Source organism: Pristiophorus japonicus, chromosome 15 (assembly GCF_044704955.1).
Source record: "Pristiophorus japonicus isolate sPriJap1 chromosome 15, sPriJap1.hap1, whole genome shotgun sequence".
Lineage (NCBI taxonomy): Eukaryota > Metazoa > Chordata > Chondrichthyes > Pristiophoridae > Pristiophorus > Pristiophorus japonicus.
Genome location: NC_091991.1, coordinates 119,039,798 through 119,065,337, shown reverse-complemented (window position 1 = coordinate 119,065,337; position 25,540 = coordinate 119,039,798). Strand labels below are relative to the sequence as shown.

At 55.1% G+C, this 25,540-nt stretch overlaps 1 non-coding gene and 1 pseudogene across 1 annotated transcript; both read right to left on the bottom strand.

Annotated features, from left to right (window-relative positions):
- Nucleotides 1-24,741: 24,741 nt before the first annotated feature.
- Nucleotides 24,742-24,860, bottom strand: LOC139226114 (5S ribosomal RNA; annotated as a pseudogene).
- A 42-nt stretch (nucleotides 24,861-24,902) lies between these two features.
- trnas-gcu (transfer RNA serine (anticodon GCU)) lies at nucleotides 24,903-24,984 on the bottom strand. Its single transcript has one exon. It is a non-coding gene; the product is annotated as a tRNA-Ser (tRNA).
- Nucleotides 24,985-25,540: the final 556 nt, after the last annotated feature.

Genomic DNA, 25,540 nt, shown 5'->3' with positions numbered 1-25,540 from the left:
ATCGGGGACCCCCGCCTCCTCCGGACGGCAAGATGGTGCGCCATGGCGTGTCCGGACGGCCGGCGAGGATGGCAAAGTTGAGGGTGTGCAGGAGCAGCCCGTACAGGAAACCCCTCCGCGCGGAACTGAAAGGCACGGAGGGGATTTCCCCGAGGCGGCTCAAGTTGTGAGGCGCCGGCCCCCGAGGGAGGTTCCGGGGTTTGGCGCCGATGAGGAATTCCGTCCGGACGGGGGTCAGTTCGGACGGGATCTCCCCACGTGCTTGAGCCTCCTCGATACACCTAACGGAGTCAGGGCCCAGAGCTGTTTTTAGCGACTCGATGGCATCGGCCGCGCGGCGGACGTTGGCAGAATTTAGGCGCCGCGCCAGCGTGACTGGCGCCATCCAGCCCGCTCCTCCGCCATCGAGCAGGTCCCTGACCCTGGTCACCTCACCAGCCACAGCCCTCTCTTCCGACCGCCACATGAAGCCTCGGCCGTGGAGGTACGGATTCCCGAGCAGCGGCTCCTGCAGGACGGCCGCCACTCCAGCCGGCGGAGAGCTGCGCTTGGTGGAGACTTTGTTCCAGACCCTGATGAGTTCCCTGTAAAAGACAGGCAGCTCCCGGAGGGCGGTCCTGGCACCCCCCAAGTTCACAAACAGGAGCTGCGTGTCATAATTGAGGTCGAGCTGCTGGCGGAAGAAATACCTCGCCAGAGCACACCACCTAGGAGGGGGCTCGACGTAAAGGTATCTCTGCAGGGTCTGAAGACGGAAAGTCGCGAGCTGGGCGCTGACGCACACCAACGACTGACCGCCCTCCTCAAGCGGGAGACTCAAGACCGCGACAGAGACCCAGTGCTTCCTGTTGTTCCAGAAGAAGTCCACCAGCTTCTTCTGTATCTTGGCGACAAACGCAGGGGGAGGGGTCAAAGTGACCAGCCGGTACCACAGCATTGCGGCCACCAGCTGGTTTATGACTAGCGCTCGACCCCTGTAGGACAGCACTCGGAGCAGTCCTGTCCAGCGCCCTAGGCGAGCGGCGACCTTGGCCTCCAGCTCTTGCCAGTTCGCCGGCCAGGCTTCCTCGTCGGGGCTAAGGTAGACTCCCAGATAGAGGAGATGGGTCGTGCTCCAGGCAAAAGGCCTGAGCTCCTCCGGCAGGGAGTCCACCCGCCACTGACCCACCAGGAGTCCGGAACATTTCTCCCAGTTGATCCTGGCGGAGGACGCGGCCGAGTAAATCTCCTGGCACTCACGCATCCTCCGCAGGTCAGCGGGATCCTCTACCGCGAGGAGCACGTCATCGGCGTAAGCCGAGAGGACGACCTCCACGCCCGGCCCTTGCAGAGCCAGTCCCGTCAACCTCGTCCGCAAGAGGCGCAGGAAAGGCTCCACGCAAACGGCGTATAACTGGCCGGACATGGGGCATCCCTGGCGCACCCCTCTCCTAAAGCGAAGGGGCGCCGTCAAGGACCCGTTAACCTTAATCAGACACTCCGCGGCGGCGTACAAAAGTCGGATCCGGGCGACAAAATGCGTCCCGAACCCGAAAGCGCGCAGAGTTCCGAGCAGATAGTCGTGATCCACCCTGTCGAACGCCTTCTCTTGGTCGAGGGATAGGAAGGCGACCGACAGACCAGCCTCCTGGGAACAATGGATGAGGTCCTGGACCAGATGGATGTTGTCGTGGATTGTCCGGCCCGGGACCATGTATGACTGGTCGGGGTGGATCATGTGGTCCAGCACGGCACCAAGGCGAGCAGACATCGCCCTGGCGAAGATTTTGTAGTCCGTGCTGAGGAGGGAGACCGGGCGCCAGTTCTTAAGGAGGCGGAGATCGCCCTTCTTAGGCAGCAGGACGATGACTGCCCTGCGCCAAGAGAGGGGCATCTCCCCGGTCGCCAGACTTTCCCCCAGGACCCGCGCGTAGTCGCTCCCCAGGACGTCCCAGAACGCCCTGTGGAACTCCACGGTCAGCCCGTCCAGCCCCGGGGATTTTCCCCTCGAGAGCCGGGCGAGGGCACCGGTCAGCTCCGCCAGGCTTAGCGGAGCTTCCAGATTTTCGGCGCCCTCCGGGCCGACCTTCGGCAGGTCCTCCCACAAAACTCTACGCGCTTCCTCGCTGGACGGATCCGGAGAGAACAGAGCCCCGTAATATTCACGGACCCTGTTGTTGACGCCCTCCGGATCCGAGACGAGAGAGCCGTCGTCGGCCAGCAGCGTCAAGAGCTGCTTACGGACACTCTGCCTTTTTTCCAGCGAGTAGAAGAAGGGGGAGCCGCGGTCCAGATCCCGCAGGAACCGGATCCGCGACCTCACGAACGCGCCTCGGGACCCGACGAGCTGCAGGTCCTTCAGCGCGGCCTTCTTCGCTTCGTACACCGTCCGCAGGGCCGGGTCCTGGACGACTTGACCGAGACGGGCTTCCAGGTCGAGCACCTCTTTTTCTAGGCGCCCGACTCTGGCCGCCCGCCTCTTGGTCGACCCCCTCGCGTACTCTTGACAGAAGACGCGGACGTGAGCCTTGCCCACGTCCCACCATAGCCTCAAGGAGGGGAAGCCCCCCTGCTTCCTTCTCCAGTCGGACCAGAATCGACGGAACGAGTCCTGGAACCGCACGTCCTCCAGCAGCCGGTTGTTAAAGTGCCAGTACGCGGACCCCGTCCTCGCGCGGAGCGAAGCGAGCTCCGCCCACACCAGGTGGTGGTCCGAACACGGCACCGGCCGCATGGAGGCCGCCGGGACGCAGGAAACGTACGCCCGAGACACGTAAAGGCGGTCGACTCTAGACCATCCAACTCCAGGCCTCACCCAAGTAAAGGCGCTGGAGTCGGGGTGGAGATTTCGCCAGACGTCCACCAAGTCGAAGGACCCGACCAGGTCCCTCAACTTCTCCATCGCCGTCATGCACTGCGGGGCACCGGAGCGGTCCCTCGCCTCGAGGGTGCAGTTAAAATCCCCCCCGAGGACAATGCAGTCGCCGACGTCGACGGAGCCAAGAAGAGCGGACACCTCTTCAAAGAAGCGCGTTTGCTGCGGGCCGGGATGAGGGGCGTACACGTTCACGAGATGGAGCGGCACGTCCCCCAGGCGAACCGTTACGTGCAGCAAGCGGCCTGGCACGGGCTCCTCGACCCCCAAGATCTCCGGCTGAAAATGCGGGCCCAGCAAGATGGCCACCCCACTAGAAATGGCGGTGAGGTGGCTCATGCGGACCTCTCCTTGCCATTCCAGGAGCCACGTGGCTTCGTCTCCCGGAACGGTGTGGGTTTCTTGCAGGAAGCACACCGCATATTTCCCCTCCCGCAGGAGCGAAAAATTGTCAAATCTACGGCGTGCCCCTCTGCCGCCGTTGATGTTGAGGCTGGCTATGGTTATCTTCATGGCAAAAGCATAGTGCAACCTCTACCTTAACCTATTGTGGGGGAGGGAGCGGAGTCTTTTGTTGAACTCCGCTCCCTCCGCAGCCCAGCGAGGAGTCCCTCGAGCTCGCGCAGCTCAAGGTGCTGCTCCTTTGTCAAGGGCCCGCCCGCGGCCAAGGTTTTAACGGCGGCGCGGACGGACCCCTTGATCAGCTCCGGCTCGGACCATTTTTCCAGGGCCAGTCGGGCTTGGTCGCGGCGACCCCGGCTCTGGGCCAAAAAGTCCCGGAGTTCCTTTGCAGGAACGAGGAGGGCCTCAGCGGCGGCCGCGAGCAGATCCACCGCCTCACTGGCGGTGGTCTCTAGGTCTTCACCCGCGTCCCCCACCGAGTCCCCGTCCTCCTCCGGGAGGTGGCCGCCAGCAGCCGGCCCATCGACCGCACAAGGTACGGCAAATGAACCGGCCGCTCCAACCGGCCCTGGCACTGCCCCGATCCCACCCCCAGGATCGTCGGCAGAGGAGTCCCCACTGGGCTCTTTTAAAAATGGTGCTGGGTCGGGAAATGACAGCGGAAGGGGTTCCCCCTCCGCCCCAGGAACCGGAGAACAAGGAGAGACCCGGCCATAGGAAATCCCCAGGCCCTCCAAGTGCTCCAGCTCCAAAGTAAGGGGCGAGGGTGGGTGTTCCTCCCCCTCCCCGCTGCCACCCCCCGGCCCAGCGTCTACAGTTTCATTAAAATCAATATATTTTGTTTCTGCCGGGTCGAGCAACTCCCGGGGGAAGTTGGGTAATAGCTGGGCGGGCTCAGGTTCGGCCTTTTCGGCCTCGCCCGCCTCAGTCCCCGGGACGCCCGGCCCGGCGGCTACGCATTCCTCCGCGGTCCCCACGCCCCCCACGACAGGCAGATCTTCCACGCCCTCCCCAGGAGGCAGCGGCTGGGCAGCCTCGACTGCCTCACCCTCCCCGGGGAAAGACTCCTCGCGCCTGCAGCGCAATTTGGGGGCGCTGGTGGGGGACGCGGGACACGCGGCGGGCACCGCCTCCTCCGCGGAGGGATGTTGTTCCCCCTCCGCCTCATTGGGGCGGTGCCTCTTTTTGTTCCTGGGGGCGCGCGGAGTCAGGGAGACCTCCATGTCTGCCGAGGCCTCCCGCTCCGCCCCCCCCTTTTCCTTTTCTTGCCCGCGCCTGGGCCCCTCTGTGGTGGTATTCAAGGGCCCGGGCACGGGCTCGGGGCACCCCGCGCTCGCCGGTGACTGGGTTGGGCTGAGCGCGGTGGTCAGACTTTCCGGCGCACCGAGGGGACCCGCCTCTAGATGTTTCTCCTTCTTCCGCGCCTTCTTTCCGCTCGGACGCTCTCCCTCCCCCCCGCCGGAGGCCCTGAAAACAAAGGCCTCCGACGATGCCCGCGCACCCATGGCTCCCGGCACGCGGACGCAACTAGGGGGAGGGGTGGCGGCAGCGCCAGCCTTGGCCGCCTTCGGTGGTTTGGCGGCCTTGGAGGCGGGGCAGTTCTTACGAACATGCCCCACCTCCCTGCAGGCATGGCACCGCACGCCGTCCGACGTCCAGAAGACGCGGTAGGCAGTCCCCTCGTGCACCACATTAAAGTGCCCTTCTGTCACGTCCTCCCGCGCCAGCCGGACAAAGAGCTGGCGGCGGAAGGAGAACACGTGGCGCAGGCTGTTCTCCCTGAGGCCGAGCGGTATGGGGTTGATCCCTGACCTTACCTCCCCCAGTTGTTGTAGGTGAGGGAGGAGGAGCCCAGCGGGAACAAAGGGCGGGACGTTCGACACGATGACCCTCTGCGCGGTGGCCTCGAGAGGATCCACCGGCAGGAACGTCCCGCCCACCGTGAGCCCCTTTTCGAGGGCCAGGGACACCGCCCGCTCCGACCCCAGGAAGAAAACAGCCTTCCCAGACATCTTGGAGGCTGCGACAATGGCCGAGGGGCCGACTACCCCAGCCATCGCCCGCACGCACTCCTCGATGCTCATTGTGGGGTGAGTGTAGCTCTTGACCCCGTGTTTTTTTGTTATAAGTGTAAATGGTGGCAGGGCAGCGGGTGGCGCAGGAGGTGCTGTGGAAGCGGTTGCCACCTGCGCATACGTCCTTGCTGGCCCTGCCACCGGCGTGGATGGGGTCGCCATCACGGGGTCCCTTTAAGGGCTACACCCACCCCAAAGTCACAGGCCTTAATGGTCTTTAATGGCCTCGTGTATTTAACTGAGCAGAGGAGCCCTTAACGAGGCACCTCTCCCCTCGTTGACAATTGGGGAGAGGCCTTGCTCCCTCTGCTCAGTTGTCTTAATTGTTTTTTTTTTTAAATTTGGAAGGAAAGGGTTCTCAGAGAGAGAGGGGAGAAACAGAGTAGCAGAGAAAAGAGAGAGGGGGGTGGGAAGGGGGGCGGGCTGCGAGGGCAGGTCTCCCCTCGCAGCTGTGGGTGGGTGCACTCCCCAGATGGCAAAAACACAAAAGTCCTTGGGGTGGTCTTCAGGTGGGGGGAGAAGATGTCTTCACCTGGGGTAGCTGGAGCCACCAGGCACTCCTAACGATCTTTAATTGGGTGATTAATAACAATCTTCAGCCTGGTAGCTCCAGCTATCCCAGGCTAGGCAAATGTGGGGGGTGGGGGGGGTTCCAATTGTGGGGGGGGGCCTAGTTGTAAGCAAGGCCCCCACGCACACTACCACACACACACACACCCCCCGCGATGTTCCGGCCCTCAGTGGTCTTCTTTCCTCCCCCCACCGATACAACAAAGTCTGTTTGGGGAAATGCACCCACACCCACCTGTAGAGATAGTAGAGTCTCCCTCCTTCCACACTGGATGGTTGTTGTGGTTTTTCCCCCTCTCTCCAACTCCCTGCAGAAATGGTAAAGTTGTTGAAATGTTTTCTGCTTTCTCCTCCTCTCCCTCTGGGTGAAGTTGTAGTGAAGCCCCTTCCTTCCTTCTCTTCCTGGGCTGGTCTCAGGGCTCTCCAGGCAGGAGCTCAAGTTGCTGGCTGCTTCCCTCACTGCTCACAGCTCCTACTGTGCAGGACACGCCTCCACTGCTCTACCATTGGTTCCTTGTGCATGAAACTCTTTTAGGAGTCTACCTGCAAAACATAAACAACATTAAACTGTGCCACCCGACCTGGGTGACACAGCAGACATTTTCAAGCCCCTTTTTTTTTTTTTTTTTTTTTTTTTTTTTTTTTTTTTTTTTTTTGGGCGCTAAAATCAAATTTTTCCAGTGCCCCCTATAAAAGGGAAGGGGACACTAAAAGCACCGGCAATTAAAACAAATTAACTTTAAAACGTAAAATCAAATTAAAATTTGGTTGCCGGGCGTGATGATGCACTCCAGTCCCTCCGGTGCCCACCTCTCGCGGAAGGCCGCGAGCGTACCGGTGGACACCGCGTGCTCCATCTCCAAGGACACCCTGGACCGGATGTAAGAGCGGAAGAGAGGCAGGCAGTCAGGTTGAACGACCCCCTCGACCGCCCGCTGCCTGGACCGGCTGATGGCACCCTTGGCCGTGCCCAGGAGCAGTCCTACGAGGAGGCCTTCGGACCTACCCGCTCCCCTCCGCACAGGGTGCCCAAAGATCAGGAGAGTGGGACTGAAGTGCAGCCAGAATTTCAGGAGCAGCCCCTTCAAATAATAAAACAGGGGCTGCAACCTCGTGCATTCCATAAAAACATGGAACACGGACTCCTCCAGACCGCAGAAATTGCAGGCGGCCTGGGAGTCCGTGAACCGGCTTAAAAATTTGTTGCACGGCACTGCTCCGTGCACCACCCTCCAGGCCAAGTCCCCGATGAATAGTGGGAGGACCCCTGCGTAGAGTGCCCTCCATCGGGGACCCCCGCCTCCTCCGGACGGCAAGATGGTACGCCATGGCGTGTCCGGACGGCTGGCGAGGATGGCAAAGTTGAGGGTGTGCAGGAGCAGCCCGTACAGGAAACCCCTCCGCGCGGAACTGAAAGGCACGGAGGGGATTTCCCCGAGGCGGCTCAAGTTGTGAGGCGCCGGCCCCCGAGGGAGGTTCCGGGGTTTGGCGCCGATGAGGAATTCCGTCCGGACGGGGGTCAGTTCGGACGGGATCTCCCCACGTGCTTGAGCCTCCTCGATACACCTAACGGAGTCAGGGCCCAGAGCTGTTTTTAGCGACTCGATGGCATCGGCCGCGCGGCGGACGTTGGCAGAATTTAGGCGCCGCGCCAGCGTGACTGGCGCCATCCAGCCCGCTCCTCCGCCATCGAGCAGGTCCCTGACCCTGGTCACCTCACCAGCCACAGCCCTCTCTTCCGACCGCCACATGAAGCCTCGGCCGTGGAGGTACGGATTCCCGAGCAGCGGTTCCTGCAGGACGGCCGCCACTCCAGCCGGCGGAGAGCTGCGCTTGGTGGAGACTTTGTTCCAGACCCTGATGAGTTCCCTGTAAAAGACAGGCAGCTCCCGGAGGGCGGTCCTGGCACCCCCCAAGTTCACAAACAGGAGCTGCGTGTCATAATTGAGGTCGAGCTGCTGGCGGAAGAAATACCTCGCCAGAGCACACCACCTAGGAGGGGGCTCGACGTAAAGGTATCTCTGCAGGGTCTGAAGACGGAAAGTCGCGAGCTGGGCGCTGACGCACACCAACGACTGACCGCCCTCCTCAAGCGGGAGACTCAAGACCGCGACAGAGACCCAGTGCTTCCTGTTGTTCCAGAAGAAGTCCACCAGCTTCTTCTGTATCTTGGCGACAAACGCAGGGGGAGGGGTCAAAGTGACCAGCCGGTACCACAGCATTGCGGCCACCAGCTGGTTTATGACTAGCGCTCGACCCCTGTAGGACAGCACTCGGAGCAGTCCTGTCCAGCGCCCTAGGCGAGCGGCGACCTTGGCCTCCAGCTCCTGCCAGTTCGCCGGCCAGGCTTCCTCGTCGGGGCTAAGGTAGACTCCCAGATAGAGGAGATGGGTCGTGCTCCAGGCAAAAGGCCTGAGCTCCTCCGGCAGGGAGTCCACCCGCCACTGACCCACCAGGAGTCCGGAACATTTCTCCCAGTTGATCCTGGCGGAGGACGCGGCCGAGTAAATCTCCTGGCACTCACGCATCCTCCGCAGGTCAGCGGGATCCTCTACCGCGAGGAGCACGTCATCGGCGTAAGCCGAGAGGACGACCTCCACGCCCGGCCCTTGCAGAGCCAGTCCCGTCAACCTCGTCCGCAAGAGGCGCAGGAAAGGCTCCACGCAAACGGCGTATAACTGGCCGGACATGGGGCATCCCTGGCGCACCCCTCTCCTAAAGCGAAGGGGCGCCGTCAAGGACCCGTTAACCTTAATCAGACACTCCGCGGCGGCGTACAAAAGTCGGATCCGGGCGACGAAATGCGTCCCGAACCCGAAAGCGCGCAGAGTTCCGAGCAGATAGTCGTGATCCACCCTGTCGAACGCCTTCTCTTGGTCGAGGGATAGGAAGGCGACCGACAGACCAGCCTCCTGGGAGCAATGGATGAGGTCCCGGACCAGATGGATGTTGTCGTGGATCGTCCGGCCCGGGACCGTGTATGACTGGTCGGGGTGGATCATGTGGTCCAGCACGGCACCAAGGCGAGCAGACATCGCCCTGGCGAAGATTTTGTAGTCCGTGCTGAGGAGGGAGACCGGGCGCCAGTTCTTAAGGAGGCGGAGATCGCCCTTCTTAGGCAGCAGGACGATGACTGCCCTGCGCCAAGAGAGGGGCATCTCCCCGGTCGCCAGACTTTCCCCCAGGACCCGCGCGTAGTCGCCCCCCAGGACGTCCCAGAACGCCCTGTGGAACTCCACGGTCAGCCCGTCCAGCCCCGGGGATTTTCCCCTCGAGAGCCGGGCGAGGGCACCGGTCAGCTCCGCCAGGCTTAGCGGAGCTTCCAGATTTTCGGCGCCCTCCGGGCCGACCTTCGGCAGGTCCTCCCACAAAACTCTACGCGCTTCCTCGCTGGACGGATCCGGAGAGAACAGAGCCCCGTAATATTCACGGACCCTGTTGTTGACGCCCTCCGGATCCGAGACGAGAGAGCCGTCGTCGGCCAGCAGCGTCAAGAGCTGCTTACGGACACTCTGCCTTTTTTCCAGCGAGTAGAAGAAGGGGGAGCCGCGGTCCAGATCCCGCAGGAACCGGATCCGCGACCTCACGAACGCGCCTCGGGACCCGACGAGCTGCAGGTCCTTCAGCGCGGCCTTCTTCGCTTCGTACACCGTCCGCAGGGCCGGGTCCTGGACGACTTGACCGAGACGGGCTTCCAGGTCGAGCACCTCTTTTTCTAGGCGCCCGACTCTGGCCGCCCGCCTTTTGGTCGACCCCCTCGCGTACTCTTGACAGAAGACGCGGACGTGAGCCTTGCCCACGTCCCACCATAGCCTCAAGGAGGGGAAGCCCCCCTGCTTCCTTCTCCAGTCGGACCAGAATCGACGGAACGAGTCCTGGAACCGCACGTCCTCCAGCAGCCGGTTGTTAAAGTGCCAGTACGCGGACCCCGTCCTCGCGCGGAGCGAAGCGAGCTCCGCCCACACCAGGTGGTGGTCCGAACACGGCACCGGCCGCATGGAGGCCGCCGGGACGCAGGAAACGTACGCCCGAGACACGTAAAGGCGGTCGACTCTAGACCATCCAACTCCAGGCCTCACCCAAGTAAAGGCGCTGGAGTCGGGGTGGAGATTTCGCCAGACGTCCACCAAGTCGAAGGACCCGACCAGGTCCCTCAACTTCTCCATCGCCGTCATGCACTGCGGGGCACCGGAGCGGTCCCTCGCCTCGAGGGTGCAGTTAAAATCCCCCCCGAGGACAATGCAGTCGCCGACGTCGACGGAGCCAAGAAGAGCGGACACCTCTTCAAAGAAGCGCGTTTGCTGCGGGCCGGGATGAGGGGCGTACACGTTCACGAGATGGAGCGGCACGTCCCCCAGGCGAACCGTTACGTGCAGCAAGCGGCCTGGCACGGGCTCCTCGACCCCCAAGATCTCCGGCTGAAAATGCGGGCCCAGCAAGATGGCCACCCCACTAGAAATGGCGGTGAGGTGGCTCATGCGGACCTCTCCTTGCCATTCCAGGAGCCACGTGGCTTCGTCTCCCGGAACGGTGTGGGTTTCTTGCAGGAAGCACACCGCATATTTCCCCTCCCGCAGGAGCGAAAAATTGTCAAATCTACGGCGTGCCCCTCTGCCGCCGTTGATGTTGAGGCTGGCTATGGTTATCTTCATGGCAAAAGCATAGTGCAACCTCTACCTTAACCTATTGTGGGGGAGGGAGCGGAGTCTTTTGTTGAACTCCGCTCCCTCCGCAGCCCAGCGAGGAGTCCCTCGAGCTCGCGCAGCTCAAGGTGCTGCTCCTTTGTCAAGGGCCCGCCCGCGGCCAAGGTTTTAACGGCGGCGCGGACGGACCCCTTGATCAGCTCCGGCTCGGACCATTTTTCCAGGGCCAGTCGGGCTTGGTCGCGGCGACCCCGGCTCTGGGCCAAAAAGTCCCGGAGTTCCTTTGCAGGAACGAGGAGGGCCTCAGCGGCGGCCGCGAGCAGATCCACCGCCTCACTGGCGGTGGTCTCTAGGTCTTCACCCGCGTCCCCCACCGAGTCCCCGTCCTCCTCCGGGAGGTGGCCGCCAGCAGCCGGCCCATCGACCGCACAAGGTACGGCAAATGAACCGGCCGCTCCAACCGGCCCTGGCACTGCCCCGATCCCACCCCCAGGATCGTCGGCAGAGGAGTCCCCACTGGGCTCTTTTAAAAATGGTGCTGGGTCGGGAAATGACAGCGGAAGGGGTTCCCCCTCCGCCCCAGGAACCGGAGAACAAGGAGAGACCCGGCCATAGGAAATCCCCAGGCCCTCCAAGTGCTCCAGCTCCAAAGTAAGGGGCGAGGGTGGGTGTTCCTCCCCCTCCCCGCTGCCACCCCCCGGCCCAGCATCTACAGTGTCATAATTATTTAATTGTTTTTCTGCCGGGTCGAGCGACTCCCGGGGGAAGTTGGATAATAGCTGGGCGGGCTCAGGTTCGGCCTTTTCGGCCTCGCCCGCCTCAGTCCCCGGGACGCCCGGCCCGGCGGCTACGCATTCCTCCGCGATCCCCACGCCCCCCACGACAGGCAGATCTTCCACTCCATCCCCGGGAGGCAGAGGCTGGGCCGGCCCAGCATCTACAGTGTCATAATTATTTAATTGTTTTTTCTGCCGGGTCGAGCGACTCCGGGGGAAGTTGGATAATAGCTTCCCACGCCCCCCACGACAGGCAGATCTTCCACTCCATCCCCGGGAGGCAGAGGCTGGGCAGCCTCAACTGTCTCACCCTCCCCGGGGAAAGACTCCTCGCCCTGCAGCGCAATTTGGGGGCGCTGGTGCCGCCCCCCCCTTTTCCTTTTCTTGCCCGCGCCTGGGCCCCTCTGTGGTGGTATTCAAGGGCCCGGGCACGGGCTCGGGGCACCCCGCGCTCGCCGGTGACTGGGTTGGGCTGAGCGCGGTGGTCAGACTTTCCGGCGCACTGAGGGGACCCGCCTCGAGATGTTTCGCCTTCTTCCGCGCCTTCTTTCCGGTCGAACGCTCTCCCTCCCCCCCGCCGGAGGCCCTGAAAACAAAGGCCTCCGACGATGCCCGCGCACCCATGGCTCCCGGCACGCGGACGCAACTAGGGGGAGGGGTGGCGGCGGTGCCAGCCTTGGCCGCCTTCGGTGGTTTGGCGGCCTTGGAGGCGGGGCAGTTCTTACGAACATGCCCCACCTCCCTACAGGCATGGCACCGCACGCCGTCCGACGTCCAGAAGACGCGGTAGGCAGTCCCCTCGTGCACCACATTAAAGTTCCCCTCCGTCGTCTCCTCCCGCGCCAGCCGGACAAAGAGCTGGCGGCGGAAGGAGAACACGTGGCGCAGGCTGTTCTCCCTGAGGCCGAGCGGTATGGGGTTGATCCCCGACCTTACCTCCCCCAGTTGGTGTAGGTGAGGGAGGAGGAGCTCAGCGGGAACAAAGGGCGGGACGTTTGAAATGATGACCCTCTGCGCGGTGGCCTCGAGAGGGTCCACCGGCAGGAACGTCCCGCCCACCGTGAGCCCCTTTTCAAGGGCCAGGGACACCGCCCGCTCCGACCCCAGGAAGAACACGGCCTTCCCAGACATCTTGGAGGCTGCGACAATGGCCGAGGGGCCGACTACCCCAGCCATCGCCCGCACGCACTCCTCAATGCTCATTGTGGGGTGAGTGTAGCTCTTGACCCCGTGTTTTTTGGTTATAAGTCTGAACGGTGGCAGGGCAGCGGGTGGCGCAGGAGGTGCTGTGGAAGCGGTTGCCACCTGCGCATACGTCCTTGCTGGCCCTGCCACTGGCGTGGATGGGGTCGCCATCACGGGGTCCCTTTAAGGGCTACACCCACCCCAGAGTCACAGGCCTTAATGGTCTTTAATGGCCTCGTATGTTAACTGAGCAGAGGAGCCCTTAACGAGGCACCTCTCCCCTCGTTGACAATTGGGGAGAGGCCTTGCTCCCTCTGCTCAGTTGTCTTAATTGGTTTTTTTTTAAAATTTCGGAAGAAAAGGGCTCTCAGAGAGAGAGGGGAGAAACAGAGAGTAACGGAGAAAGAGAGAGGGGGGGTGGGAAGGGGGGGGGGCTGCGAGGGCAGGTCTCCCCTCGCAGCTGTGGGTGGGTGCACTCCCCAGATGGCAAAACACAAAAGTCTTTGGGGTGGTCTTCAGGTGGGGGGAGAAGATGTCTTCACCTGGGGTAGCTGGAGCCACCAGGCACTCCTAACGATCCTTAATAGGGTGATTTATGACAATCTTCAGCCTGGTAGCTCCAGCTATCCCAGGCTAGGCAAATGTGGGGGGGGGTGGGGGGGGTTCCAATTGTGGGGGGGGCCCAGTTGTAAGCACGGCCCCCACGCACACTACCACACACACACACACCCCCCGCGATGTTCCGGCCCTCAGTGGTCTTCTTTCCTCCCCCCACCGATACAACAAAGTCTGTTTGGGGAAATGCACCCACACCCACCTGTAGAGATAGTAGAGTCTCCCTCCTTCCACACTGGATGGTTGTTGTGGTTTTTCCCCCTCTCTCCAACTCCCTGCAGAAATGGTAAAGTTGTTGAAATGTTTTCTGCTTTCTCCTCCTCTCCCTCTGGGTGAAGTTATAGTGAAGCCCCTTCCTTCCTTCTCTTCCTGGGCTGGTCTCAGGGCTCTCCAGGCAGGAGCTCAAGTTGCTGGCTGCTTCCCTCACTGCTCACAGCTCCTACTGTGCAGGACACGCCTCCACTGCTCTACCATTGGTTCCTTGTGCATGAATCCCAAAAAGTTAGTTTGCAGGTGCAGCAGGTAATCAGGAAGGCAAATGGAATGTTGGCCTTCATTGCGAGAGGGATGGAGTACAAAAGTAGAGAAGTCCCGCTGCAACTGTATAGGGTATTGGTGAGGCTGCACCTGGAGTACTGCGTGCAATTTTGGTCACCTTACTTAAGGAAGGATATACTAGCTTTGGAGGGGGTACAGAGATGATTCACTAGACTGATTCTGGAGATGAGGGGGTTACCTTATGATGATAGATTGAGTAGACTGGGTCTTTACTTGTTGGAGTTCAGAAGGATGAGGGGTGATCTTATAGAAACATTTAAAATAATGAAAGGGATAGACAAGATAGAGGCAGAGAGGTTGTTTCCACTGGTCAGGGAGACTAGAACTAGGGGGCACAGCCTCAAAATATGGGGGAGCCAATTTAAAACTGAGTTGAGAGGGAATTTCTTCTCCCAGAGGGTTGTAAATCTGTGGAATTCTCAGCCCAAGGAAGCAGTTGACGCTAGCTCATTGAATGTATTCAAATCACAGGTGGATTTTTAACCAATAAGGGAATTAAGGGTTATGGGGAGTGGGCGGGTAAGTGGAGCTGAGTCCACGGCCGGATCAGCCATGATCTCGTTGAATGGCGGAGCAGGCTCGAGGGGCTAGATGGCCTACTCCTGTTCCTAATTCTTATGTTCTTGTGTGGTGCTCCACCCAGTTTTTGCCAAATTTGGCAGCATGGCCCTGATCAGTCTAATGCCTGTTTCAGGCAAATGCCCCGCACTCTCTGCGGTTCTGGCTTCCAATTTCACTCTCTCTCTCGTGCCCTCAAACATGTACGCACACGCGCACACACAGACACACCCCTCTACCACCGCCCCCCCCCCCCCCCCCGGCCAGTGCAATACTACTACCTTTTCTCAGGATATCACCACATGTCGGACTCCAGTTTTCCCAGTGTCACACCAGTGGAACACAGGAGTCAAGACGAGGCTTCCCAGAGATGTCAAGAGCCAGTTGTCAGGAACTGATGGCCAGCTTAGGTCCATCACTGATTGTATGGTATGACGAGCCACCCAGCTCCCACCCACCGTGTGTGTGTGTGTGTGTGTGTTATGCTCCTCCTGTACTATGTGGGAAGTCAGGTACGCTTCCCGTGTCCCTGACGACTACCTATGCGGGAAGTGTATACGGCTGCAGCTCCTGACAGACCGCATTGCGACACTGGAGCTGTGGGTTGATTCACTCTGGAGCATCCACGATGCTGAGAATGATGTGAATAGCACATTTAGTGAGTTGGTCTTACCACAGGTAAAGGTTAGACAGCCAGATAGGGGATGGGTGACCAACAGGAAGAGCAGTGGAAGGAAGATAGTGCAGGGGTCCACTGCGGTCATCCCCCTGCAAAACAGATACACCACTTTGGGTACTGTTGAGGGGGATAATTCATCAGGGGAGGGCAGCAGCAGCTAAGTCCATGGCATTGTGGGTGGCTCTGCTGCACAGGAGAGCAAGAAAAAGAGTGGGAGAGCTATAGTGATACGGGATTCTATTGTAAGGGGAATAGGTAGACGTTTCTGCGGCTGCAGCCGAGGCTCCAGGATGGTATGTTGCCTCCCTGGTGCAAGGGTCAAGGATGTCTCAGAGCGGGTGCAGGACATTTTGAAGGGAGAGGGTAAACAGCCAGTTGTCGTGGTGCATATAGATCATATAGATACCAACGATATAGGTAAAAAAACGGGATGAGGTCCTACAAGATGAATTTAGAGAGCTAGGAGCTAAATTAAAAAGTAGGACCTCAAAAGTAGTAATCTCAGGATTGCTACCAGTGCCATGTGCTAGTCAGAGTAGGAATCGCAGGATAGCTCCGATGAATACGTGGCTTGAGGAGTGGTGCAGAAGGGAGGGATTCAAATTTCTGGGACATTGGAACCGGTTCTGGGGGAGGTGGGACCATTACAAACCAGACGGTCTGCACCTGGGCAGGACCGGAACCAATGTCCTAGGGGGAGTGTTTGCTAGTGCTGTTGGGGAGGAGTTAAATTAATATGGCAGGGGGATGGGAACCTTTGCAGGGAGACAGAGGGAAGTAGAATGGGGGCAGAAGCAAAACATAGAAAGAAGAAAAGTAAAAGTGGAGGGCAGAGAAACATAAGGCAAAAAGCAAAAAGGGCCACATTACAGCAAAATCCTAAAGGGGCAAAGGGTGTTAAAAATACAAGCCTGAAGGCTCTGTGCCTCAATGCGAGGAGTATTCGGAATAAGGTGGATGAATTAAGTGCGCAGATAGCAGTTAAGGGATATGATGTAATTGGCATCAAGGAGACATGGCTCCAGGATGACCAAGGCTGGGAACTCAACATCCAGGGGTATTCAACATTTAGGAAGGATAGACAGAAAGGAAAAGGCGGTGGGGTGGCATTGCTGGTTAAAGAGGAAATTAATGCAATAGTAAGAAAGGACATTAGCTTGGATGATGTGGATTCTGTATGGGTGGAGCTACGGAATACCAAAGGGCAGAAAACACTAGTGGGAGTAGTGTACAGACCAGCAAACAGTAGTAACGAGGATGGGGACAGCATCAAACAAGAAATTAGGGTTGCGTGCAATAAAGCTACAGCAGTTATCATGGGTGACTTTAATCTACATATTGACTGGGCTAACCAAACTGGTAGCAATGCGGTGGAGGAGGATTTCCTGGAGTGTATTGGGGATGGTTTTCGAGACCAATATGTCGAGGAACCAACTAGAGGGCTGGCCATCCTAGACTGGGTGATGTGTAATGAGAAAGTACTAATTAACAACCTTGTTGTGTGAGGCCCCTTGTGGAAAAGTGACCATAATCTGGTAGAATTCTTTATTAAGATGGAGTGACACAATTAATTCAGACACTAGGATCCTGAACTTGAGAGGAAAGGTAACTTCAATGATATGAGACGTGAATTGGCTAGATTAGACTGGCGAGTGATACTTAGAGTTGATGGTGGATAGGCAATGGCAAACATTTAAAGATCACATGGACGAACTTCAACAATTGTACATCCTGTCTGGAGTAAAAATAAAACAGGGAAGGTGGCTCAACCGTGGCTAACAAAGGAAATTAAGGATTAAATCCAAGGAAGAGGCATATAAATTGGCCAGAAAAGCAGCAAACCTGAGGACTGGGAGAATTTTGTAATACAGCAGAGGAGGACAAAGGGTTTAATTAGGAGTGGGAAAATAGAGTATGAGAGGAAGCTTGCCGGGAACATAAAAAATTGACTGCAAAAGCTTCTATAAATATGTGAAGAGAAAAAGATTAGTGAAAACAAACGTAGGTCCCTTGCAGTCAGCTTCAGGTGAATTTATAATGGGGAGCAAAGAAATGGCAGACCAGTTACATAAATACTTTGGTTCTGCTTTCACGAAGGAAGACACAAATAACCTTCCAGAAATACTAGGGTACCGAGGGTCTAATGAGAAGGAGGAACTGAAGGATATCCTTATAAAGCAGGAAATTATGTTAGGGAAATTGATGGGATTGAAGGCCGATAATCCCCGGGGCCTGATAGTCTGCATTCCAGAGTACTTAAGGAAGTGGCCCAAGAAATAGTGGATGCATTGGTGATCATTTTCCAACTGTCTACCGACTCTGGATCAGTTCCCATGGACTGGAGGGTGGCTAATGTAACACCACTGTTTTTAAAAAAAAAAGAAAGAAAGAGAGAGAGAGAGAGAGAAAACGGGTAATTATAGACCGGTTAGCCTGACATCAGTCGTGGGGAAAATGTTGGAATCAATTAGTAAAGATGAAACAGCAGTGCATTTGGAAAGCAGTGACAGGATCGGTCCAAGTCAGTATGGATTTATGAAGAGGAAATCATGCTTGACAAATCTTCTGGAAATTTTTGAGGATGCAACTAGTAAAGTGAACAAGGGAAAACCAGTGGATGTGGTGTATTTGGACTTTCAAAAGGCTTTTGACAAAGTTCCGCACAAGAGATTGGTGTGCAAAATCAAAGCACATGGTATTGGGGGTAATGTACTGATGTTGATAGAGAACTGGTTGGCAGACAGGAAGCAGAGAGTCGGGATAAACGGGTCCTTATCAAAATGGCAGGCAGTGACCAGTGGGGTGCTGCAGGGCTCAGTGCTGGGACCCCAGCTCTTTGCAATATACATTAATGATTTAGATGAAGGAATTGAGTGTAATATCTCTAAGTTTGCAGATGACACTAAACTGGGTGGCGGTGTGAGCTGAGAGGAGGACGCTAAAAGGCTGCAGGGTGACTTGGACAGATTAGGTGAGTGGGCAAATGCATGGCAGATGCAGTATAATGTGGATAAATGTGAGGTTATCCACTTTGGGGGCAAAAACATGAAGGCAGAATATTATCTGAATGGCGGCAGATTAGGAAAGGTGGAGGTGCAACGAGACCTGGGTGTCATGGTTCATCAGTCATTGAAAATTGGCATGCAGGTACAGCAGGCGGTGAAGAAGGCAAATGGTATGTTGGCCTTCATAGCTAGGGGATTTGAGTATCAGAGCAGGGAGGTCTTACCGCAGTTGTACTGGACCTTGGTAAGGCCTCACCTGGAATATTGTGTTCAGTTTTGGTCTCTTAATCTGAGGAAGGACGTTCTTGCTATTGAGGAAGTGCAGTGAAGGTTCACCAGACTGATTCCTGGGATGGCGGGACTGACATATGAGGAGAGACTGGATCAACTAGGCCTTTATACACTGGAGTTTTGAAGGATGAGTGGGGATCTCATAGAAATTTGCAAGATTCTGACGGGACTGGACAGGTTAGGTGCGGGAAGAATGTTCCCGATGATGGGGAAGTCCACAACCAGGGGACACAGGATAAGGGGTAGGCCATTTAGGATTGAGATGAGGAGAATCTTCTTCACTCAGAGTTGTTAACCTGTGGAATTCCCTGCCGCAGAGAGTTGTTGATGCCAGTTCATTGGATATATTCAAGAGGGAGTTAGATAGGGCCCTTTTGGCTAAAGGGATCAAGGGGTATGGAGAGAAAGCAGGAAAGGGGTACTGAGGGAATGATCAGCAGTGATCTTATTGAATGGTGGTGCAGGCTCGAAGGACCGAAAGGCCTACTCCTGCACCTATTTTCTATGTTTCTCTCCTTGTTAGCAAAATTGAAGCCCATGGGATTAAAGTGACAGTGGAGACATGGATACAAAATTGGCTAAAGGACAGAAATCAGAGTGGTGGTGAATGGCTGTTTTTTTAGACTGGAGGGAGATATACAGTGGTGTTTCCCAACGACTGGTGTTGATAATTTGGATTGGATATACAGAACACAATTTCGAAATTTGCAGATGGCATGAAACTCAGAAATGTAGTAAACAGTGAGGAGGATACAAATAGATTTCAAGAGGACATAGATTGGTGAAATGGATAGACACATGCTTTTCGTTCATGTGATGAGCGTCGCTGGATAGACCAGCATTTATTGGCCATCCCTAGTTGCCCTTGAGAAGGTGGTGGTGCGTCGCCTTCTTGAACCGCAGCATTCCGTGTGGTGAAGGTACTCCCACAGTGCTGTTAGGGAGGGAGTTCCAGGATTTTGACCCAGCGACAATGAAGGAATGGCGATATACTTCAAAGTCAGGATGGTGCATAAGTTGGAGGGGAACTTGGAGGTGGTGGTGTTCCCATGCACCTGCTGCCCTTGTCCTTCTAGTTGGTAGGTGTTGTGGGTTTGCGAGGTGCTGCGAAGAAGCCTTGGCGAGTTGCTGTAGTGCATCTTGTAGATGGTACACACTGCAACAATAGTGTGCTGGTGGTGGAGGGAGTGGATGGGGTGCCAAACAAGCGGGCTGCTTTGTCCTGGATAGTGCCGACCTTCTTGTGTGTTGTTGGAGCTGCACTCATCCAGACTTTGTAGTTGGTGGAAAGAGTTTGGTGAATCAGAGATGACACACTCGCCACAGATACCCAGCCTCTGACCCACTCTTGTTGCCACAGTATTTGTGGTTGGTCCAGTTAGGTTTCTGATCAATGGTGACCCCCAGGATTTTGATGGTGGGGGGATTCGGCGATGGTAATGCTGGGGAATGTCAAGGGGTGGTGGTTAGACTCTCACTTGTTGGAGATAGTCATTGCCTGGCACTTGTGTAGCGTGAATATCGTCCAGATCTTGCTGCGTGTGGGCATGGACTGCTTCATTATCTGAGGAATTACGAATGGAACTGTGCAGTCATCAGCAAACATCCCACTTCTGACCTTATGATGGAGGGAAGGTCATTGATGAAGCAACTGAAGATGGTACAATTTAAATAGAACAATTTTAAAGGGGGGGTATAGGAACAGAGAGACCTGGGGGTGAATGTGTACACAAATGTTTGAAAGTGGCAGAACAAGTTGAGAAGGCTGTTAAGAAGGCATACAGGCTTTATTAATAGAGGCATAGAGTAAAAAAACAAGGAAGTTATCCTAAACCTTTAAAAAACATAGTTAGGACCCAGTTGGAGATTTATGGCCAATTCTGGCACCACACTTTAGGAAGGATGTCAGGGCCTTGGAGAGGGTGCAGAGGAGGTTTACTGGAAATATAAATTGGATGAAAGACTTTAGTTACGTGCAGAAACTATCGAAGCTGGGGTTGTTCTCCATAGAGCAGAGAAGGTTTAGGGAATAAAGGTAGATAGAGGTGTTCAAAATCATCAGGGTTTTGATAGAGTAAATAAGGAGAAACTGTTTCCAGTGACAGAAACGTCAGCAACCAGAGGACACAGATTTAAGGTGATTGACAAAAGAACTAGAGGCGACATGAGGAAATGTTTCTGCAGCACGTTGTTGTGATCTGGAATGCAATGCCTGAAAGAGTGGTGGAAGCAGATTCAATAGTAACATTCAGAAGAGAATTGGATAAATATTTGAAAGGAAAAATAATTGCGGTACTGTGGGGAAAAGAGCAGGCACAGACACGATGGGCCGATTGGCCTGCTTCTGCGCTGTATCGCTTCGTCGCCCCGATGTGTACTGAGGCAGGATTTCCAAGTGTGGGTGTCAGGCTGGACTGTTTGTCAGGTGGGGAGTGTTGCAGTAGTGGCCACAGCCCAGGAACAGGTAGGGACCGAGCCAGCAGCTGGGGTACAGATTGTGCGGGGTCGGGTGGCTACAATGTGGTTTGGATGGTCGGGGCATGATCGCCGGTGGTTGGAGAGAGATTGAGAGCAGAGATGGGGGTCGGGGGGGGTGGTGGCTGTCCAGGATATCTGCGATGATGGTAGGAGAGTTTTGGTGATCACAGGATACGTTCAATCGTGGGGGGGGAAACGGGCGATTGTGGGAGAGGGGGGTGCGGTGGGGAGCAGGTGAGCATTGGAGGCTGGGCGAGGAAGTACTCTCGCTTTGCCTGACCCACAAGCCATGCTGTAAGGGCACTTACCTTCTCCTCGAAGCTGTCTTCGCCGGCCTTGAACTGTTGTGTTTCCCAAGGCTGGCCAGGGTTAAACCTGGAAGATGGATAACATCTGAGGCGCACAGCTTCATCAAAATATTTTAATGACCAGCCCATCTCCTGCGAGGGGATTGGTTGTCTGCCCTTTTCCCACCTCCGTTAAAATCAGAAGTGGGCAGGTTGGGTTTAGATTTGAGATTTTAACATCCCACCCAATCCAAACCACCCATTTTTAGTGGGTTAAAATGATCTATGATTCTTTGATTCATCTTGGCCCTCTGGTGGCCCTTGGAAGAAACGCTAGCAGAATGGATAGGAAGGCATGTTTAGGCTTCAAGGGGAAGCATGGTGTTAGCAAAGAGTAAGGTACTGGCCATTATGGTATTAAAGTTAAATATGCCTTGTTATTCATGGAGATTGCAGGCATACAGGAAAGGAAGTCCTTATTTGGAGCTGTCATTGCGTAATGATTATTGGCAAAGTCATATTGGGGCAAAGAGTTTATGTATGTTAACTGGGTTTTACCTGCCACCGGAGGGCGTGACTGTCGGAGTCCTAACGGTCACTGGCAGACACATGCAAGCTGTGTATATAATGTTGGCAGCCATGTTGAATCCTCACTTTGAGAATAAATAAGGTCATGCCTGAACTAACTCGCCGTACTTGGCCTCGTGGAGTTATTCGATACTTAACAGAGTTGATGTGTTGCTATGTGATAGGAACAGGAATTGTAAGACGAAAAGACCAAGGTTTGCCTGCTACCATCCTGGTGGTCTCATTTTACAATGATAATGAAGTTGCTTACTGATCATTGCAATCAATCTCTATTGATTAGTCTACAACACACCCAGACATGAGGTGAGGAAAACTGTATTATTGGAGAGCCTTGGGAACCACAGGTCCAAAGTCACTTGTTCCTCCAAAGCATGTTACAATTAACACATGTCTCAAATTACTCCTATATTGTGTCCCAAAATGTTACATTCTGGAATAAATCTATGTGATGGGGTATGTAGTGATTTGAGGGATTATCTTTATTGGCAAGTAGGGGAGGAGGCCAAGCTGTGGTAATCAGTTAGACTGAAGACTAGAAGACACTCTTCCCTATGATGCCCCGTGCAGCTGTTGGCAAGGATTACTCTCAATGAATGTGGTCTACATGTTCTCATACCTATAATTCTGGATCCGACACCACCCTCTCTTTGGTTGCAAAGCTGTGATCCCTGTAGCAGGCAATGATCTTTCTGGAGACCATTGAACGCAACGCAGCCAATCCAGGCATCAAAGGATGCCTTCAACACCCCAATGGTCCCCTCAATCACCAGCCTAGTAGCTGCATGGGTCTTGTTGTACCACTCCTCCACATGTGTTAAGGGTAGTCAGAATGGGGTCATCAGCCATGGAAGCAGGGAGAAAGGACCATTCAGTTCTAAGGAGCTACTGACTTCTCCAAGGTAGAAAGTGCCATTGATGGCCTAGCAGGACATATGCCTTGTTACCTACTCTAATCTTAACCTTCCCAACCGATTCAGGTCCCTTATTGTCTCTTCCTAATAGTTGGACATCCTTCCCCCTCCCATCCCCTTCCCCCCCCCCACTCCTCCCCCCAGCCCCCCCACCCCTCTCCCTGTAGTTTGGTGTCTACTGCAAACTTGGATAGCTCACTTCCTGTGCCAGCTCCAAATCCTTTCTATATCCTGTAAACAACAATTGCCCGGGCGCTGATCCCTTGGACACCCCGGTAACCCCTTTCCACCTCCACCTCCGACAATCCACAACCATGTTTACTTTATCTTATTTGGCCAATTTTAAATTCACCTACAAGTTCATGCTCCCTCTTCTCCTCTACCGCTTTCTAGTCCTTTGTCCCTTGCTCGAACACCTTCTCCTCATCCTTCACTCTTCTATCTTTGCCCTTCAATCACTCGCTTCTTTTGCAGCAGTCGCTTGGTCAAGCACGATGCTCCTGCACTCTGGGACTTTCTCCTTAGTATCTCTCTGGCTTTTCACCTCCCTTCCTGCTTCCAAAATCCTTCACCTCAAGTCTGCCCTTGGGCCCCATCCCAGCTTTGCCATTTCCCCTTTTCCCTATCCCAGCCCCTCCAACCCCACTATCTCCCATCCCAGCCCCTCCAACCCCACTATCTCCCATCCCAGCCCCTCCAACCCCACTATCTCTCATCCCAGCCCCTCCAACCCCACTATCTCTCATCCCAGCCCCTCCAACCACACTATCTCCCATCCCAGCCTCTCCATTCCCCCCTTTCCCCATCCCAGCCTCTCCATTCCCCCCTTTCCCCATCCCAACCTCTCCAACCCTACTATCTCCCGTCCCAGCCTCTCCAACCCCACTATCTCCCATCCCAGCCTCTCCATTCCTCCCTCTCCCCATTCCAACCTCTCCAGTCCCCCCTTTCCCCATGCTTGTATCCATTCTATCCTTTTCCTGTTTATTGTAAAGTAGCTGAGACTCCTCAACACAGGAAGAGTGTTGCATCCCTCCTGTTAATCTTGCTACATCACTAAATTCTGAGGCAAATGTTTTAAATGCAAATAAGAAGTCATCAGCAAGATACAGGGAACTTGTTTTTTTAAATTTCTATTTATTTACAGAAACATTCACGTTACCAACTGTGACTTTACACAGCAGCAGTGATGATGTCACTTGATGTCTCCCAGGCCCCGAATCCACGCGGGAACACAAGGCCCAGGCCCTGACTCCACACAGGAATACAAGGCCCAGATTTTCGTTATAATCTACCAAAAGTTTCTGGACTCTGGGGAGGTACCAGCGGATTGGAAAGCAGCTAATGTAACGCCTCTGTTTAAAAAAAGGGGGCAGACAAAAGGCAGGTAACTATAGGCCGGTTAGTTTAACATCTGTAGTGGGGAAAATGCTTCAAACTATCATTAAGGAAGAAATAGCGGGACATCTAGATAGGAACAGTGCAATCAAGCAGACGCAGCATGGATTCATGAAGGGGAAATCATGTTTAACTAATTTACTGGAATTCTTTGAGGATATAAGAAGCATGGTGAATGGAGGTGTACAGATGGATCTGGTGTATTTAGATTTTCAAAAGACATTCGATAAGGTGCCACACAAAAGGTTACTGCAGAAGATAAAGGTACGCGGAGTCAGAGGAAATGTATTAGCATGGATAGAGAATTGGCTGGCGAACCGAAAGCAGAGAGTCGGGATAAATGGGTCCTTTTCGGGTTGGAAATCGGTGGTTAGTGGTGTGTCACAGGGATCGGTGCTGGGACCACAACTGTTTACAATATACATAGATGACCTGGAAGAGGGGACAGAGTGTAGTGTAACAACATTTGCACATGACACAAAGATTAGTGGGAAAGCGGGTTGTGTAGAGGACAGAGAGGCTGCAAAGAGATTTGGATAGGTTAAGTGAATGGGCTAAGGTTTGGCAGATGGAATACAATGTCGGAAAGTGTGAGGTCATCCACCTTGGGGGGGGGAAAATAAACAGTAAAAGGGAATATTATTTGAATGGGGAGAAATTACAACATGCTGTGGTGCAGAGGGACCTGGGGGTCCTTGTGCATGAAACTCTTTTTGGATGAAACTCTTTTAGAGTCTACCTACAAAACATAAAACATTAAACCATGCCACCCGACCTGGGTGACACACCAGACATTTACAAGGCCCTTTTTTCCTTTTTTTTTTTTGGGCACTAAAATCACAATTTTCCAGTGCCCCCTATAAAAGGGAACCAACTGCACCTGGTATTCCCAGGCAGTCTCCCATGCAAGTACTAACCAGGCCTGACTCTGCTTAGCTTCTGAGATCAGACAAGATCGGGCGTTTTCAGACTAGTGTGGCCATAGGCTAAATATGAATGTCAAAACTTGGTCAAGTTGTAAGCCAACGACGACGAGAATGTGATTCGAACCCATGCGTACAGAGCACAATGGATTAGCAATCCATCGCCTTAACCCCTCGGCCACCTCGTAATCCCAAAAAGTTAGTTTGCAGGTGCAGCAGGTAATTAGGAAGGCGAATGAAATGTTGGCCTTCATTGCGAGGGAGGTCCTTCTGCAAAAGCAGGGAGGTCCTTCTGCAACTGTATAGGGTATTGGTGAGGCAGCACCTGGAGTACTGCGTGCAGTTTTGGTCACCTTACTTAAGGAAGGATATACTAGCTTTGGAGGGGGTATAGAGACGATTCACGAGGCTGATTCCGGAGATGAGGGGGTTACCTTATGATGATAGATTGAGTAGACTGGGTCTTTACTCATTGGAGTTCAGAAGGATGAGGGGTGATCTTATAGAAACATTTAAAATAATGAAAGGGATAGACAAGGTAGTGGCAGAGAGATTGTTTCCACTGGTCGGGGAGACTAGAACTAGGGGGCACAACTTCAAAATACGGGGGAGCCAATTTAAAACCGAGTTGAGAAGGAATTTTTTCTTCCAGAGGGTTGTGAATCTGTGGAATTCTCTGCCCAAGGAAGCAGTTGAGGCTAGCTCATTGAATATATTCAAGTCACAGCTATAGATTTTTAATAA